Source organism: Bos grunniens, chromosome 7 (assembly GCF_055505025.1).
Source record: "Bos grunniens cultivar Pamir isolate PY7600 chromosome 7, Bosgru_T2T1.0, whole genome shotgun sequence".
Classification (NCBI taxonomy): domain Eukaryota; kingdom Metazoa; phylum Chordata; class Mammalia; order Artiodactyla; family Bovidae; genus Bos; species Bos grunniens.
In genome coordinates, this window is record NC_141171.1 from 27,009,849 (window position 1) to 27,028,145 (window position 18,297).

Sequence of the window (18,297 nt, forward strand, 5' to 3'; positions counted from 1 at the left end):
ACGTGAAGGTGGAATAATGTGAGCATAAGTGCATTTTCCTGGGAAGTGGGTCTAGTGTTTTCCTCAGATCCTAAAAGGGACCCATGACCCAAGAATATTTAAGAAGCACAACTGGCTCTCAGAGGCCTATGAGCTTCCTCCAGCTTCTTCTATTTTCACTTGAGGCCTGGGCTGGGCCCTGGCATTGATCCCTCAGGCCCTGGAGCAGCTGCCTGTTTCCCTCCTGGTTTCCCCAGATGTGCTGGGCTTTGCTTCCTGCACTTTCTCTCCAGTGTGCTGCCCATTGCCTAGACCTAACCTCTGCCTGACTTTTCTTACTCCTTTGCACATCCCCCTGTCCTGGTGTAGAAGGTATTCCTGCCCAGTTTCTTTCAAGTAGTTCTACTCCAGCTTGGTTTATCCTAGAATATCTTTTCTGAATATAGGGCATCACCAGGAATTTTCCTCAACCCTCTGACCCCTGATATAGTTCAGTTGGTAAAGAATCCACCTGCAATGCAGGAGACCCCAGTTTGATTCCTGGGTCTGGAAGATCTGCTGGAGAAGGGATAGGCTACCCACTCCAGTGGGTAGCTTCCCTTGAGCTTCCCTTGTGGCTCAGATGGTAAAGAATCCATCTGCAATATGGGAGACCTGGGTTCAGTCCCTGGGTTGGGAAGATCCCCTGGAGAAGGGAAGGGCTACCTACTACAGTATTCTGGCCTGGAGAATTCCACGGACTGTATAGTCCATGGGGTCACAAAGAGTCAGACACGACTGAGTGACTTTCACTTTTCACTTCCACTGACCCTCATCAGTCCATCTGGTTCATCCCAGACCCACTGCCTTCCTTAAGGGTGACACATAGGGGCTTCCCTAGTGGCTCAGATGGTTAAGAATCTGCCTGCAATGCAAGAGACCCAGGTTTGATCCCTGGGTTGGGAAGATCCCCTGGAAAAGGGAATGGCAACCCACTGCAGTATTCTTGCCTGGATAATTCCATGAACAGAGGAGCCTGGGCAGCTACAGTCCATGAGGTTGGAAAGAGTCGGACATGGCTGAGTGACTAACACTTTTACCTTCCCAGGGAGTCATACTCCAGGGACCAGTAGCATCCCCTTGCCCTGAGAAATCCTGGCACTGCCTTCCCTCCTATCCCCCTACAATTGCAAGGTCCCACGCTAACATTATATGACATCCTCTCGCTCCCCACCCCCCATCAGTCCCATCCAGGGTCAGCTGCAGATCACAAACAGGTTTTACCTTGCTTCAGCCTCACTTTAACAACTTCTCTCTCTCTTGGTTTTATGAGAGCAGTTTCTACATTTTCTGGTTAATTTTTTTTTTTAATGTTCAGGATTGGAAAAAATAGCCAACACTAATTAAATCTGAACAACAGGAAGCTGGATAGAGATAAAAGATAAGAAAAAGATCAAAGAACCATAGAGTTCCAGTGCTTTCCTTTGGGTAGGGTCTGTGCTTTGGTTTGGGCCTCTTCTAAGCGACCCCTTCACAGCCTGTGCACCTTCTGGTCTGCTACCCGTGAAGGGCCTGGCATACAGAGGGGGCACAGCTGGAAAGGAAGCTGAGGGGTCTGGCTCCTCGGCTACAGGAGCCTCAGTGGACGGATCCCAGATCATAAGACACATTGGCAGTGAGGGAGATTTGGGGCCCCGAGTAACCGCCGTTCTAGTCCAAAGTGGCTCCCCGCGAGGTCTGCATTCTGACTCTGCTCCCATCTCCCGTAGCCAGCCTTTGCTGATTCCCAGATGAGAGAATTCACCCTGCCGTCTTTAGATCCCTGCTGTCAGTCAGAGTTCTGAGCTGTCCCTTTGCTGCTTGTGATACTCGATTCCCAGCCGAGGAAGCGAGCCGCCTGTGGCCTCACAGACTCACAGGAAAGCTGAGTCATAGGCAGAGGGCTAGTTCCTGTCCTCAGACAGCAATGGGGGATGCCACGGCCCCACTAGATCTCTTGCCCAGGCCTTCCCTTTCACCCCGAGGCCAGCTTCTCAGAAGGGATCATCTATGCCTTCACTGCCGAAAAATGAGCAGTTCTCTTGGGAAGCCAAAGCCACTCCTGCCCTGGGGCGTGTGGGAGCGGCTGGGCAGTGTCTGTGCCGTCTAGCTGTGCGGTTCCTCCATGGCTTTCTTCATCCAGTGCTTCTCCTGCCCAGGGAGAAGAATGAGGTGTGCACAGCCGGCTCCATGAGAAGGCTTTGTCACTGTTAAGACTTGTTAATGAGGCCTTGCAAAGTATTTAAGAGCCCATGGCTACCAGGTATCTCAGTTTAATGTGTATATACAGTGAGCCCGTGGGAGGAGAAAGACGACGATTGCGTTTAGTTGGCTGCGGAATAGGGTGTCAGGAACAACCTGAACTGTATGTGCAAGCTTCCTCCCGTCACAGAGCACACGGAGTTCTCCTGTCTCGTAACCCGGTGGCCCTCCGCACACCACACTGCCTGCGTGACTGCACCTCCCTGCATTGTAAAACACTAAACCGATGCACAGTGTTGGGACCAGGCCCCGCACCTGTGCTAGGATCAGTTTAAGAGCCATGGTACCCTCAGCCAGCTGTCATTTTGCCTTTCAACAAAGGAGTCACCCTGATGTGAGCCCTTGTAGGAGACATACAGTGGTTCTTGGTTGGCACTAGCCATATGAGCCGTGTGACAAGGACAACACAGAACCCAGGCATGCATTCCCTACTCTACTGCCCACTTCCTGAGCACCTTCTATGTGCCCGGCACTCGGCTGTGTACTTCATCTGATTTCATTCATACTCAGAGCAGTTCCATGAAAAAGGTGTGTTTGGCCCATGTTGCAGGTAAGCGCATTGACAGCAGAGAGTTAACGTGCCGCCAGGTATCACAGCTAACCTCTGGTAGACCAAGGCCTTCTAACCCAAGAGCCCTTGCTTGTCCTACTAACACCGGGCTTTTGTGACAGTCTGTAAGATCCCGGAACTGCATGTGAGAGTCACCTGGAGACTGAAAATAATGTCAGAGCCTCTTCAGATGGGGCCCAGGCAAAAGCTGCCAAACACGCAGCTTCCGCTCCAGCACTGAGAGGACAGCCTGCCTCACTGTTGCCCCAGGCGCAGCATAGGTCTGTGCAAAACCACCAGCTCTCCTGTACTTCCTCCCCTCTCTTCCCCTAAGACAAAGCCATCCAGGCCGTCATTAAAAAGTCCACAAGCAATAAATGCTGGAAAGGGTGTGAAGAAAAGGGAACCCTCCTGTGCTGTTGGTGGGAATGTAAATTGGTGCAGCCCCCATGGAGAAGTATGGAAGTTCCTCAAAAAACTAAAAGTAGAGTTTCCATATGATCCAGCAGTCCCTCTCCTGAGCATATGCCCAGACAAAAGCTATAACTCAAAAAGATACTAAGCCAAGAGCAGCACTACTCACAATAGCCAAGACAGAAACACCTAAAAGTCCATTGACAGATGGATAAAGAAGATGTGGTACATATATACAATGGAATACTATTCAACCACAAAAAGGAATGGTATGATGCCATTTGCAACAACATGGATGGACCTAGAGATTAGCATACAAAGTAAGAAAGAGGAAGACAAGTACCATATAGTATCACTTATATATGGGATCTAAAATATGACACAAGTGAACTTATCTATGACTGCAGCCATGAGATTAAAGGACGCTTACTCCTGGAAGGAAAGTTATGACCAACCTAGACAGCATATTCAAAAGCAGAGACATTACTTTGCCAACAAAGGTCCGTCTAGTCAAGGCTATGGTTTTTCCTGTGGTCATGTATGGATGTGAGAGTTGGACTGTGAAGAAGGTTGAGCGCCGAAGAATTGATGCTTTTGAACTGTGGTGTTGGAGAAGACTCTTGAGAGTCCCTTGGACTGCAAGGAGATCCAACCAGTCCATTCTGAAGGAGATCAGCCCTGGGATTTCTTTGGAGGGAATGATGCTAAAGCTGAAACTCCAGTACTTTGGCCACCTTATGTGAAGAGTTGACTCACTGGAAAAGACTGTGATGCTGGGAGGGATTGGGGGCAGGAGGAGAAGGGGACGACAGAGGATGAGACGGCTGGATGGCATCACTGACTCGATGGACGTGAGTCTCAGTGAACTCCGGAAGTTGGTGTTGGACAGGGAGGCCTGGCGTGCTGCGATTCATGGGGTCGCAAAGAGTCAGACACGACTGAGCAACTGATCTGATCTGATCTGATCTGATGAAACAGAAATAGACTCACAGATATAGAGAACAGCCTTGTATTGCCAAGGAGGAGGCTGAAGGGCAAAGGATAGGGATTAGCAGATATAAACCATTATATGTGGAATGGATAAACAACAAGGTCCTACTATATTCCATAGAGAACTATATTCAATATCCTGTGATAAGCCATAATGAAAAAGAATATGAAAAAGCTTTGTGTGTGTATGTATGTGAGTCTACACATACATATATGTGTATTATATATGTATGTATGTGTATATATACATAAATATATATGTATGTATGTATATGAATCACTTTGCTGTACACTGGGAACTAACACATTTTAAATCACCTATATTCAACTGAATACATTTAAAAAATTAGATCCATTCACTGCAGTTCATTCAGGCTAGGGCTCAGCCGTGGTGCAGACTGGAGCAGATGACTGCAGGCAGAGAGCCAAGGAGGGTGGCTGTGAGGGGGACTGGGACCGGGAGTGAACCCGAGGACATAGAGGCAGGCAGGCAGGCAGGAGAGGCTGTGGAGGCGTCTAGCACAGGGATGGACACATTCGACTTGAATGAGGGAAAATGACTAGGTGTTGAAGTTTGTGTGGGCAAAAGTTTTTCATTACCAAAGATGAGTGGACACAGAAGAGTATTGTGTTTGGAGAGGGAAACAACTGAGGTTGCATGGTGCACACTGAGTGTGAGATGCTATAAGAACCAGACCAGAAGATGACTACTCGCAAGAGAACATCTGCAGTGAGAGACCCCGGGACCTGCTGGATTTCCTAAATGCATTGAGATGTGATGCAAAGTCTCTGAAAAAGGGGAGGCAGTTAACAGCAGGACAGTGCTGCCCAGGTGCTTGTGGGGCATTCAGACACTACTCTTGTGTGTGTGTAACATATGTATAGATCTCTTAGAAACCTTAGGACAAGTGGAAAGAACAAACCAAACCAGAAGGCTACATTTTGTTGATACAATGTATATAAAATGTTCACAACAGGCAATCCATAGAGACAGAAAGTAGGTAAGTGATTTCCAGGGACTGGGGGCAGAAAGGAGTGGAGAGTGATGGATGTGGAATTTCTTTGGGGAGTGATGAAAATCTTCTAAAATTGATTATGGCAATGGTTGCAGTACTCTGTGAATATACTGAAACCCACTTTAAATTGGTGAATTGTACAGGGTATGAATTTTATCTCAATACTAATATAAGGGTATATACATATATTCTGTTCAAATTGTCATTATTTGCTTGACTTAAAAATAAAATCCAAACCAAAAACTAATTCCAAATTGTATCCAGTCTTTAACTCAAGTATATATGGGCATCTCGACTTCTTATGCAGAGAAAATACACGTCCTTACTCACTTCCCTTTCAAACGTTACCTTAATTGTCAGAGCAAGAAACAAAAACCTGTGAATTTGGAGATGGGAAAGCAATCCAAGGAATAATTCGATTATTTATTTAAAGAACCAGAGTTGCTTGCAGGAGAGAAAAGCCCATGATCCTTTGCTGTCTTGTTTGTTCCCTGGGAGAACCATTCTTCTTGGCCTCTTTTAAACATATATGCTCTTACATATTTATGATTTGAAAAAGTGGGATAGAAAAGGAGAGATTGAACAGTTTCTGTCTTTGAGATTTACACTAAAATATACATTTGATCTTGGTCCATTATTTTTAAACCTGCAAAATACAGATGCTTGGACAATGGTATCAGATTTCATGATCATTGGTATTTCCTTATAACAGGTTGGGACTGGGTATGGGAAAATCTGAGTTAGCATCAAACTTAGGCACAATTTATCAAGTTGACTTCAAAGTGTTAATGGAAAGTACTGTTTGGAAACAGGCTTGGATATTTCACGAAAAACCTTGGGCATACTCCAGGATAGGGATTCTAAATACCACAGTAGTCGAGTCATGTGCTCTCCTTGTAAAATGAAAACGAGCCTGCCTGGCAGCCCATGAAGAACTAAGCTTCACTCCAAACATAATATTTGATACTGTCCACACTTTAGTGCTCTGTTACTGTTGGCTCAGGTATCTGATATGATATTTTCTTTTGTTGTTGTTCAAAGAAAAAAGGTTGGAAAATTCTCAGATTGCTGGTGTGATGGGAGGGAGGTTCTGTGAGTGCACAAATAGAAGTCTGTCTCCAAACTAAACACGCACAGTATACAACATCTTCGGTATGAAGAGAACACTGTGTTCAGTATTACTTCCCAAAGCCTTGCAAAATACATTAATATGCTGCTTCCATTTCACTAACGTATTTGAAGAAAAGGCAGCTCGAGGACGTTTTCTCCACATACAAGTCTTAGATCTGGAGTGGGACCTAATGGAAACTAATGCTTAAAGTTCTCCTAAATCTCATCTCCTTAGTTATGTTTTGGCATGGCTTCTTCCATCAGACCTTCAGAGGCTTTGCTGTCCGGAAAATAGGCTGAGGGCCCCAGGTGCTCGAATGCTGGAATAGTTGATCCCTGAACAAGCCTAGATTTATTTGGCATTTTGCACAGCCTGGCTTGACAAGAGAACAAAGTGTAGTAGGGACCCATCTTTAAGGAGAAGGTCCATTCTTCCGAAAAGCTGGTCTTCCTCACTGGACTGTGACTAACTGGAGAAGTCCTGGCAAGACTCATCTGTTCGATGCTGGAGGCTGATTTGCTTCCCTGCAGAAGCACACACAATGCAAGAGGACCTGCAGCGGGTCGTGGATTTTTCTGCAGATTCAGCAGAGTGCTGCATGCTAACTACCAGCTTGAAGAGTGCTGAAGTCATGTGTCAGTGCATCCTAGGATGAGGCTTTGCAGTGGAGAGCTTGACTGGAGCTTAAGGGTGTCACACAAAACTTGATTTTCCATTTGGGGCCATGGATGGCTTCTTTCACACCCACAGATGGTCTAAAACTTGTAGCCTCGCTTTTAACCAGTTCCCTGACAAACCTTTCAATAAAGAATTGAACAAGCAGCAGAACTGAACTCCCCTCCACACCCTCAGTCTGCCTGACTGGATCAGAACAGGGTCCCAGACGTTTCCCAAATGAAAACCAGGTTTGCATACTGGTGGCTCACAGGCCCACCCAGCCATAGATGATGTGTTTTCCTTGGCCTATATTCTGTTTTTAAAAAATACTTGAATGAGTTGTCAACATCTGAAACTCAGGAAATTCCATATTTAATCTACATTTCTGGTTTCTCTTAAAATTCCAAAGATGTGACCATCCTGGGCCAACATTCTCACATGAGGGTGATATGGTGAGTCCAGGGGGGCAGCTGTGCCCTTCAAGTTAGATGCGGCTCCCTTCTGGGTGCCCCAGTGCTCACCCAGCCCACCTGAGTCACTTCCTTTATCTACTAATCCCTTTAGATGTTTGGGTTTGGGACCCCCCAACAAGAGAAGGCACCTTGTTTCTTGATGTTTGGACAGTGGTACCAGACTTTTTGACAAAGTGCCTATCGGTATGAAATTTGATCTAATGATAAACAAGATTATCATACACATGCCTGAGTCCTGAATTCAGAGACAGGTAACATGAGTTGGATGTAAGGTTCCACACTCATGTCTAATAAGGAATAAAAACTATTTCAAACAAAGACCTGTATATGGAAAGGTCCACTAAATGGAAGATAGGTAACCTGAGTTTTTGACTCAACTTCCCATGCCCCATGCTGATAGATGTCAGCTTCCTTACCTTCATGATGGAAGCATTCGTAACCACCACCATTACTCATTCCACATTCGTTCAATATTTATCAAGTGCACAGGACATCGAGGCTTTAGAGTCTTGCAAACGTGGATCTGCACATAGGACTTCATTTTCCTCATCTAGAAAATAAGGAACATAATATTAAACACCTCCGTGTGAGCTGCAGGCCCAACTGTATGCCAAGCTGGGCATCAGGCCTTAGAAACATCAGACTTTTCTTTTTTTTAAAGAGGAGTTCCATATCAGACTTCTAAATCAGAGGTCCTTAGCGGATCAGCCCATTGATACTTGAATCAGAGCATGACCCCCTGCTACAAAGTTGTCCGCACACAATAGTTCGCATGACATTCCAGGGGTTGGGGAGCCCACCCATGGGGCCGGCTTCATTTCTAGAACCTTCTCACTGGGTTGGTCACACAGGATGTGGAAGAAGTGGTTCCAGAAGAGACAGAGCCGCATACCAACATCAGTCAGACAGGGCAGCTCTGTGTGAGGGCAGGGGGCTGAGGTGCACAGACGTGAAGCGGGCAGTGAAGGGCGTTTTCAATGAAGGTGTCACTTGGCCAACACAGAGTCAACATTCTGTGTACCTGTCATGTAAATAACCATGGCTACTCTGGCACAGTCACAAAACTGATTCTTTCACAGTTTTTTCCTAAATTGCTATTTGTCATCCTGGGTATGAAAACTAACCTCAGTATTTAGTAAGTCAGACCCCTGCTTTTGCAGAAGGCTGGTTTGACGTTCTGCATCCCCCGCTCCTCCCTGCCCGCCCTATAGTTCCCTGTATGTGCAGGACTCATTGCACATGGGACCTAGTTATCTGCTGATGACCCAGACGGTCACTCTTGGCGGTCTCTGTCCCTGACCCTCTCTGACCTTTAGGTTGGATACAACACTTTATCACAGTCCTTCCAAAGCAAATCCAACTGCAAAAGTATTGGGAAACAGGTAGATTTTACTGACAGTTTGGCAGGCAGGGTAAAAAGAAAACTCATCGCACTTCACACCCAGATTCCCAACAGACAATCCTCAGCTGCCAGAGCTTGTCTCTGTCAGAGGCCAGCCCCCTCACCTTTCCTCTTCACCCCTCCTCACTGCATAGCATGGGCCAAGTCAGAGAATGGAGCTCCCTGAGCTTCTAGCGTTGCTTCCTCATTCCTGTTATCTAATACTGCCCTGAATATGAGAAAGCCTCTGTGCTGAGGATCGCGGCTCTGTTTGTACCAGGCAGCCACCAACAAGTCCTTCTTAGTGTTCTTTCTGTTTGCGGTGGGGCTGGGAGAAAGTTTAAATAACAAATATAACCTCCTCTTCCCTCTAGCCACAAGGTAGCTTTTGTTTCCACTTAATACATTAAAGACATCCTTTAATGGGTTGAGCATGTAAACTCATCTCTCATTTTTAGTAATTGCATGGTGTGCCATCGTATACAGCAGCATGACGTATTCATATTTCACCATTACTGAGCATTTACTTTATTTCCTTTTTATCTATTACAAACAGTGCTACAGTCAAATAAATATTGCACACTTGTGTGTGTCTGAAGGATGAATTTCTGGAATAGGTATTTCTGTTTCATGAATATGTACATTATAACATTTAATAGCTATTGCTGTCCAGAAATTCATCTTCCCACCAACTGTGTAAAAGAGACTCTTTCAAGTTGCTGTAAAATTACCTCATTCTGTATGTTTGTTTATACCTGTCCCACCTTGATTCAGGAAGGGTTTAAAGCTGCTAGCAGGGAATATAAATGAGAGGTAGATGGGAGGAAACATGAAAAACAAAGATAAAGACATAAAATGGACTGATGAGTAAGGTTATTGAGAAAATTCATTCACATTCATGGTATGCCCCAGGCAACCCTCATGTTTGGCACTAAGCTTTCCAGTAGCCAATGCAAAGAGGAAACGCTGGTCAATTATAGAATCCACACCCGAAAACAAAGTCACAGCTTGGCAGCCTCATATAAAGGACCTCGTGTGGCAAGACAGTGTTCTTAGCAGTGTAACCTCATGTGACCCCAACACTCCTGTGGCTGCCCATTTTTCTGAGATCCAAAACACGTTGCCCAGAAACAGAGCCCTGTCTTAAGGTGCCCGTGTGCTGATTATGTTGGGTGGGGAGCAGGCTGGCCAAGACTGATACGCCATGCCTCTGCTCTGAACGTGGCCAGATAGCAAGGCATTCAGAGCAAGTGTCATCACTCGAACACACAAATCTTCCTTTCTCCCAAAAGCTTCGGGGAATTGCCTCGGAGGAAGAGACCAGAAGCAAATCTGGGCCAGTGTGAGTAAGGCTAGTCAGGAAAACACTCTGGAGATGGCCCCCAGGCAGGACGCGTGGGCTGCCTGCCAGGTAGGTGGGCAGAGTGCCAGAAGGCCACGCTCTCTGTCCTGCCCAAGGCTGAGGGCAAGGATCCTGGAGGGAGTGAGAAGCCAGGGGCCACGGGTGCAAGTTGTACCTGCCTAAGAGTGGGCTCATGAAGGGGCTGGGGGAAATTCAGACCTCAGACCTTGAAGAGTGGAGACAAGAGGAACCTGAGCGAGCTCAGCTGGGAGGGAAGACTGTGCTAATTAGCCCCGCAGATGTGGAGCCGGTGGAGAGCAGATGGAGGATGTGAGGAGGCCTGGATGGAGAGAGAAAGGAGATGAGCTTCCCCAAAATCACCTAGGACCCGAGTGTCCCTGTGCAGATGGTCAGATGGCTCTTCAAGGAAGCTCCGACCCAGAGCAAAGGGAATGAAGCTAGATACCCAGCCACAGGCTTGCTAAGAGACAGCTGGACTTGGACCTGGCTTTGAAAGGAGGGCAAACTAGCAAGAAAGAAGGGAGACTCCAAGGGTCAGGACTGGCAAAATATTCAGAAAACAAAACTGATTGAGTCACGTAAAACTTTGTCCCCAAATCCCAGTGAGCTCTGGATAATTTTACCCTCAAGGTACCTGCAGTATAGTCCAGACACCCAACCATGTCCCATGGAGGACATATCAGGAAATGTATCAGGAGCAGGAAAAGAGAATTCAGAACCTGTACTGCAGCCCCATGAATGCAGAAAGGGAGATATCTTCCTTTGTCATTCCCAGGGTGGCAAAGTAGATAAAAGGAGGGGAGAGTTATCCAAGGGGAAGAGAAAAAGACAGTGAGAACCTGACTGAGGGAGCTTTGAGTGTTACCCTGGGGAGTCACAAAAGAGAGAGAAGGATGTAAGAACAGCGGGCACCTCCAAAGGGAGTAAGCGAAACCAAAAGAGAAGCTGGGATAGGCCTGCTGGGGATGTGACAGGGCATGGGGAGGAGAGGATGCATCTATTCGAGGGGCCTTAAATTTCCTTGATTCCTTTCAGGTGCTTCCATGTGAAAATTTGCATTTCAAATCATCCTGAGTCTCGGCCAGTAAAGCTGTCACGTTTTGGCTTCACCCACATAGACCCTGATCCATTATTTTAAAAACCTACCACCTTTCACAGGTTTGCTAACAGACTGCTTTTGCTCTTCCTGGGAGAAGGGCTTCCGCACTTCCATATTCTGCATCCCCCTGTTGTTTTGTTTAGTCACTAAGTTGTGTCTGACTCTTTTGTGACCCCATGGACTGTAGCTCACCAGGCTCCTCTGTCCATGGGATTTCCCAGGTAAGAATACTGGAGTGGGTTGCCATTTCCTTCTCCAGGGGATCTTCCCTAACCAGGGATCAAACCCACCTCTCCTCTTTCAGCAGGCAGATTCTTTACCACTGAGCCACCAGGGAGGCCCCTGGTGATAAAGAGCTTCCTGGGGTATCTGGCTTACTGTAATGGCAGAATGTAGTTGATGAGAAAATGTGACCCCCGTTTAGGTTCTAGTATATTTCTGGTATAAGTTTACCAGCAATATTATACAAGTAAAATATAATGTGAACCTATATACAGGAAAACAAGAAAATGTAACAATAAACTTTTAGTGTTAGAATACCATATTCTATTTTAAAATAGATATAAGGGTGTGAAGAAGCCACCTGCCAATGCCGGAGACATAAGAAACATGGGTTCGATCCCTGGGTCGGGAAGATTCCCTTGGAAGAGGAAATGGCAACCCACTCCAATATTCTTGCCTGGAAAATTCCATGCACAAAGGAGCCTAGTGGGCTGCAGTGTCTAGAGTTGCAAAGAATTGGACATGACTGAGCACACAAACAGATGCAATGATAACCAAATGACTTAAACTGTCACATATAACTTAAATAGCTTTTTGTTAAGACTTTTAAGTCATAGATAAAAATTAATTTTTTGCAATAAAGTCATACTCAGGATGTGATTGAATATGCAAAAACTTAGTAAATGGAGTGTGTCTTATGAAAAGATACCCATTTCCTTATTGTCTAAATAGCCAGTTTCCATGAATTTAATGTGATCAGAGGTCTTGGTCAAGACTCCCTGAACTCTGTTTTCAAATGGGTTCATCATATGAACACTACTAGATAGTGTTCAGCCACCTCTGATCAGTGTAATGCTTTTGATTTGAAAACCCCTAATTAAGGATCTTCATCATTTCCTTGGTAACAGAGAGTTTTGAGCAAAATACCAGAGCAGGAATATTATGAAAAGGTTATTTATTTTTCCCTCTGCCTCTCATTAGCCAGAGAATAATACTGCCCAAATATGGAGGAAAGCAAAGCCTCTTTGGGCCAAAAGAATAGAAATCAGAAGTAGAATATACTGATGAGGCCTCTCCCTCCTAGGGTGATGGCTTCCAGGAATTTTTTTCTTCTGCTCAGTTGGGTGTAGCTTTGACAGAGTAAGGTAGGAGCCACAGGCCTGGACCACCATCTCCAGCAATTAGACCATCTTGGTGGACAGAGGGTTCCCTATCCATCTTTCCTTCATTCTAGGTCACCACCTTAAAAAATAGCTTTTGCTCTGTTATGAATATGAAGCTTATATTCCTCTAAGACATCCTTCAGCCCCCAAAATTAGTGTTTTAAATGAATATTCTTTTCTGCCATCAACTTTAGCCGCTTTTGTGTAGTGATTAACTACAAAAACATATACATGTTCTCACTGATAGAGATCACTTCCTACTTTATAGCCATAATCCACACCCCAACATTTCTTTTCTAGCACTGGAAACTGATAGAGTCATTACAAGGCCTTTTAGGCAAAAGGGATGTGAGAGCTGAGGACTGTTTACTCCAGCTCTCTCTGTTGCCTTCTTTGCTCTGGGATTGCCTGCTTTCGCCTCTGACTAGGTGAGAGGCACAGAGTCCTGTGACCTCCAGGCTGCCAGGTAGGTAGGTGCATCCCCTACAAGCAGAAGCCTTGCTTCCTCTGGCTTACCCCACCTGGCAGGAGCCCCCAGAGGTGGAACGCACTGGGGTGCACTCACTCAGGCCTCCTCCACAGGTGACACAGAATGTGTTTAGTTACAGTGACCCCACCCCCAAACGTGTGGACAGAGTCATCCCAACTCCCACGGCAGCCCAAAGGAAGTATGCAGGTCAGGTTGTGAAATAGCACCCCTGGTTATTTAGAAGGGCGTTTGGAATTCACAGGGAGGCTGGTTTTGTTTTAAGCTCTGCTTATTGCACTAATAGAAAACAATAAGTGTTGATTACCCTTTCTTCTCCCTAACATTAGTGATTCTCAAGGGAGATGCTTGCCGTGTTTTTCTCCAGGAAGACATGATGACATGGACTTAGGTCCTGTAACCAGGTATTTAGCAAAAATAGCTAAATAAAGAGCCTGAAACATATTGAAATTATAAGGAAAAGTGTGAAAATACATGATTATAAACAAAGGTTTTGTTTGTATTCACAGCAAAGAGAGAGAAACTATTTTAAAACTGACATGATGATCATGTGATGTAGAGAAATAGGTGTATAATTTTTGCTGGGTATGGGGGAAATGCAGTATATAAATTATGCAGGAAACAAATTTTCTCCATTGCCTGAGGGTATTGGGGATTCATCTCTAAATCCTCTTGAATTTGCAAGTTTTATTTGCAGTGCTGTTTCTTACATTCTGTCTCAACAACGAGGTCCGAGTCATCGGACCTCCTTTCCCACCATCTGGATACTTCTTCTTTTTCTTCTCATTTGACCAGGAGGCCATGAGGCCTTCCCAGGTGGCTCATTGGTAAGGAATCTGCCTGCCATCACAGGAGACACAGTTTCAATCACTGGGTCAGGAAGATCCCTTGGAGGAGGAAATGGCAACCCACTCCAGTATTCTCGCCTGGGAAATCCTATGGACAGAGGAGTCTGGCAGGCTATAGTCCGTGGGCTAACAAAGAGTCAGACACAACTGAGCACAGCATAGCAGCAGTGAGAATGAATTTGAGCATTCAGTAGTAAAAGCCTCTCTCTCCCTCCGCTCACGTTTTGACAGCAGTCATGGAAGATGAAACCTGCTAAGGATGCGAGTGGTTGGTAGTAAGGCGGTACCAGGTGGGAGGAATATGCTGATGGAGGAATCCGGCCCTCAATTAATGAATGACATCAATGCCTTTCATGTTGAATGGCACACCCGAAGGCTATGTGAGACAAGCAGGCAAGAAGAGAAAGATCATATCTTACTAATTGACCTAATCACACCTCCTCCCCCAGAACTATGGATGATTTATAATACGGAACTTCCTTTAATTTCATCAAACCGCCTCACCCAGAAACGAAACACGGTAGTGATTATGAAAAGTGATTACAGACAAGAAGGTATTTTGCTCCTGTCTCTTGCCATTATTTCTTCTATGAGCTAACTTTTTTTAGGGAAAGCTTAAATGAAGCTCATTTCTTGTTTTGTTTAGGGTGGGGTGTTTTTTGTTGCATTTTTTTTCTTTTAAGCAGCCACACCCTCTGTTCCACATGGAGTGCAGATGCCATCCCTTATATTCTTGGTGTTATAAATGTCGGGCTCTGCAGAAGCAGCCACAGTAATGGTGGAACTGGTATGGATAATAAAAACTTTGGGTCTTGGAAAGGAAAAAATGAAAAGACCTGTTCAGAATCACAGGGCCAGGGAGTCTGGCAGTTTTTCCTCATATTTCTAGATGATAGACAAATTGTTAGTTACCAAATGTATAATTTATTAGTAATTGCTCTAATTTGCCTCGGGTTTCTAAATTGCCAGTTCAATGAGATCAACTATTTTGTACCCATAAAGTAGGAATCGTGTGGTCATTAAATGAAGTAGCTAACCAGTTGGGGTGATTTCTGTGCAAATGCAGTTATTGCCATTGTAATTTAGAAAGTCAGGGAGGAATACCACAATCAAGCTGCTTAGAAGCCGAGTGACTAACACGACTCACTAGGATTAAAACACTGCACATATGTTTCCCTCTGCTGGATGTATGGATACTGGGATGACTGGTTTTCGTTGGGTTGTGGTCTATTTAAAATAAAAAGCTTTATTCCTCCTTGGGAGGGTTGCTATGGGGTGGAAGATGAATCCCTCCTCTGGGTGGTTGGGTAACAGAAGGCTTGAGAATGTGCAAATGAAGCTTGGAGCAGAGCTGGGCCTGCAGATGTTGCAGACAGGGTTGGCATAGAACTCTTGTTTCTTCTTCTCAAAACCAATGTCCCATTTCTCTCAGAAAATGATTAACAGACTTCAGGGACTGCTATAAGAACCTAAATGCAAAGTGTCTTCTTGTGTCTGGCCTGTCAGGTTTCTCTCTGTTCCTTGATCACCTCGATTGACCAGCAGAGGTGGTCTACTTACCTTTTCTGCCGAGAAGCCAAATAAGCTGAGGTCTCATTCTGCCACCGTGCAGTCAGCAGAACTGTAAACTCCCTTCTGCTTGCTGAACTCTGCCCCTGCTGATTTGTGAGAGACAGGAACACAGCTTAACATTCAGTTCTCGGGTTTAAGCTTGTGGTCCTGGAAATGGCAGAAAATAGGAAAAATAAAGTTTTTAGCTGACCTTTCAGAAAGTAGGAAGTGCAGGTGACAGAGTAAATGTGGATTGTGCAGGACATTTTAGAAAGTCACTCTTTTGCCCAGCTCAGCTGGCAAACATCCTGGGACTGATAAAATTCCTTTGCAGTTCATCAGAATTTAACTTTGGCTCAATCGTCAAAGTCACAACCACATCTCTCAAGAGTACCATTTGGCCGTAGGTCAAATCCATTATGGCAAACACAGTGGATGTTCCTGAATAGCATTCCTAACCACAGCTGACGTATACATGCATCAAGCAAATCAAATACCAAAGGAAAAAAAAAAGTCAGAAAAACAAAATAATTTAGATAATCCCTGCTAATTTTATTGAAATCAGGATGCATTCAAATCAGGGTGCGTTCCCAAGTGACCAAATGGCATTTGGAAAAATGATCATATTCTTGGAACCTGAAATGAGACTGTCAGTGACTAAAAATTTAAACCAAATTTGGAAAGTATACTCACAGCCTCGTGACCTCCTTAGTATACTATTGGCATGTTCCTGACCAAGGTGGAGCACAGAGGAGTCTCCTGGCTTAAAGCTTGCTTGCTCAGGGTTCACTAAGCAACAGGGCGGGATGGGCAGTCCATTTATCCTCAAAGTGGGGTCTTAGGGCCAGAATCTCCTAGCCTATCAGAAAGGCACATTTTGGGGCCCTTCCCCAGCTTGTTGTCTACCATTTTGGGGGATGGGGCCCAGGAATCTGGGTTTTTACAAGCTCTCCAGGTGATTCTGATGTTCATTTAAGTTTGAGAACTATTGGCCTCAGGGTCTAGAACAAACTGTCTAACAACTGAAGGTTTGTGGATGTATCTGGGTGGACATGAACTTGGGCAAACTCTGGGAGATGGTGAGGGACAGGGAGGCCTGGCGTGCTGCAGTCCCTGGGGTCATGAAGAGTCGGACATGCCTGGGCGACTGAACAACAACAATAGCTGGGTATCTTTCTACGGTTGAAAAGTGGCCATCATGCTGTCCTCTTGCGGTTAGAAGCTAGGTCCCACCCGCTGCTTGCTGCTTTCTTTTCTCCCCGACATTTTCCAATATGTGGATCAGAACAATGGAGCACCGTACACTGAAAATGACTTAAGATGATAGTCTGTGTTTTTAAACTTGGAACTATAAGGAGCATTTCCTAAATATATTTGCACTGTTTTAGTTTTCTGGTACCCTAAGAGGTCACCATACACTTAATAGCAGTACATACTTTTCCTGAATCAGCTCTCCACACATCTCAACATTCTGCAATATAGCAAAACACTAAAAACGAGATTAAAAAGACCTCTCATTCAACTTTTTAAGAAAACTGTGCATGAAAGTTCATACTTTAAAAAAAAAAAAATTCTTGGAGGCTGCCAGAATCTACTTACTCTTACTTTCCAAAACTAGTTGTACCTCAGAATCACATAAGAAGCTTTTGAAAAATTCAGATGCATGAAACCTAAATGTAAGAGCTAAAACTATGAAACTCTTAGAAGAAACTTAGGTGTAAATCTTTGTGATCTTAGATAGGCAACAGTTTCTTAGATATGATACCTAATGCACAGGCAAACTAGGAAAAATTCAGTTCATTTCAGTTCAGTTGCTCAATCGGGTCTGACTCTTTGTGACCCCATGGACTGCAGCATGCCAGGCCTCCCTGTCCATCACCAACTCCTGGAGTTTGCCCAAACTCATGCTTATCAAGTCGGTGATGCCATCCAACCATCTTGTCCTCTGTTGTCTCCTTCTCCTCCTGTCTTCAATCTTTCCCAGCATCAGGGTCTTTTCCAGTGAGTCAGTTCTTTGCATCAGGTGGCCAAAGTATGGGAATTTCAGCTTCAACATCAGTCCTTCCAATGAATATTCAGGGCTGATTTCCTTTAGGATGGGCTGGTTGGATCTCCTTGCAGTCCAGGGGACTCTCAAGAGTCTTCTCCAACACCACAGTTCAAAAGCATCAATTCTTTGGTGCAGCTTTCTTTATAGTCCAACTCTCACATCCATACATGACTACTGGAAAAACCATAGCCTTGATTAGACAGACCTTTGTTGGCAAAGTAATATCTTTGTTTTTTAATATGCTGTCTAGGTTGGTCATAACTTTCCTTCCAAGGAGTAAGCATCTTTTAATTCCATGGCTGCAATCACCATCTGAAGTGATTTTGAAGCCCCAGAAAATAAAGTCTGACACTGTTTCCACTGTTTCTCCATCTATTTGCCATGAAATGATGGGACCAGGTGCCATGATCTTTGTTTTCTGAACTTTTTCACTCTCCTCTTTCACTTTCATCAAGAGGCTCTTTAGTTCTTCTTCACTTTCTGCTATAAGGGTGGTGTCATCTGCATATCTGAGGTTATTGATATTTCTCCTGACAATCTTGATTCCAGCTTGTGCTTCATCCAGCCCAGCATTTCTCATGATGTACTCTGCATTTAAGTTAAATAAACACAGTGACAATATACAGCCTTGACGTACTCCTTTTCCTATTTAGAAGCAGTCTG

At 44.9% G+C, this 18,297-nt stretch overlaps 2 protein-coding genes across 6 annotated transcripts in view; one reads left to right on the forward strand and one right to left on the reverse strand.

Moving 5' to 3' along the window:
* Nucleotides 1–18,297, reverse strand: part of MEGF10 (multiple EGF like domains 10) — a 480,748-nt gene that overhangs the window by 436,466 nt on the left and 25,985 nt on the right. For all 5 annotated transcript variants that reach the window (XM_086410534.1, XM_086410532.1, XM_086410528.1 and 2 more), the window contains exons 2-3: nucleotides 15,594–15,752; nucleotides 7,887–8,020 (exon numbers count right to left, since the gene is read on the reverse strand). The gene's annotated coding sequence lies outside the window, so the exon portion shown is untranslated. The remainder of the gene's footprint in view (nucleotides 1–7,886; nucleotides 8,021–15,593; nucleotides 15,753–18,297) is intronic.
* The window catches only part of MARCHF3 (membrane associated ring-CH-type finger 3), a 158,006-nt gene that overhangs the window by 41,780 nt on the left and 97,929 nt on the right, over nucleotides 1–18,297 (forward strand). The window lies entirely within an intron of this gene.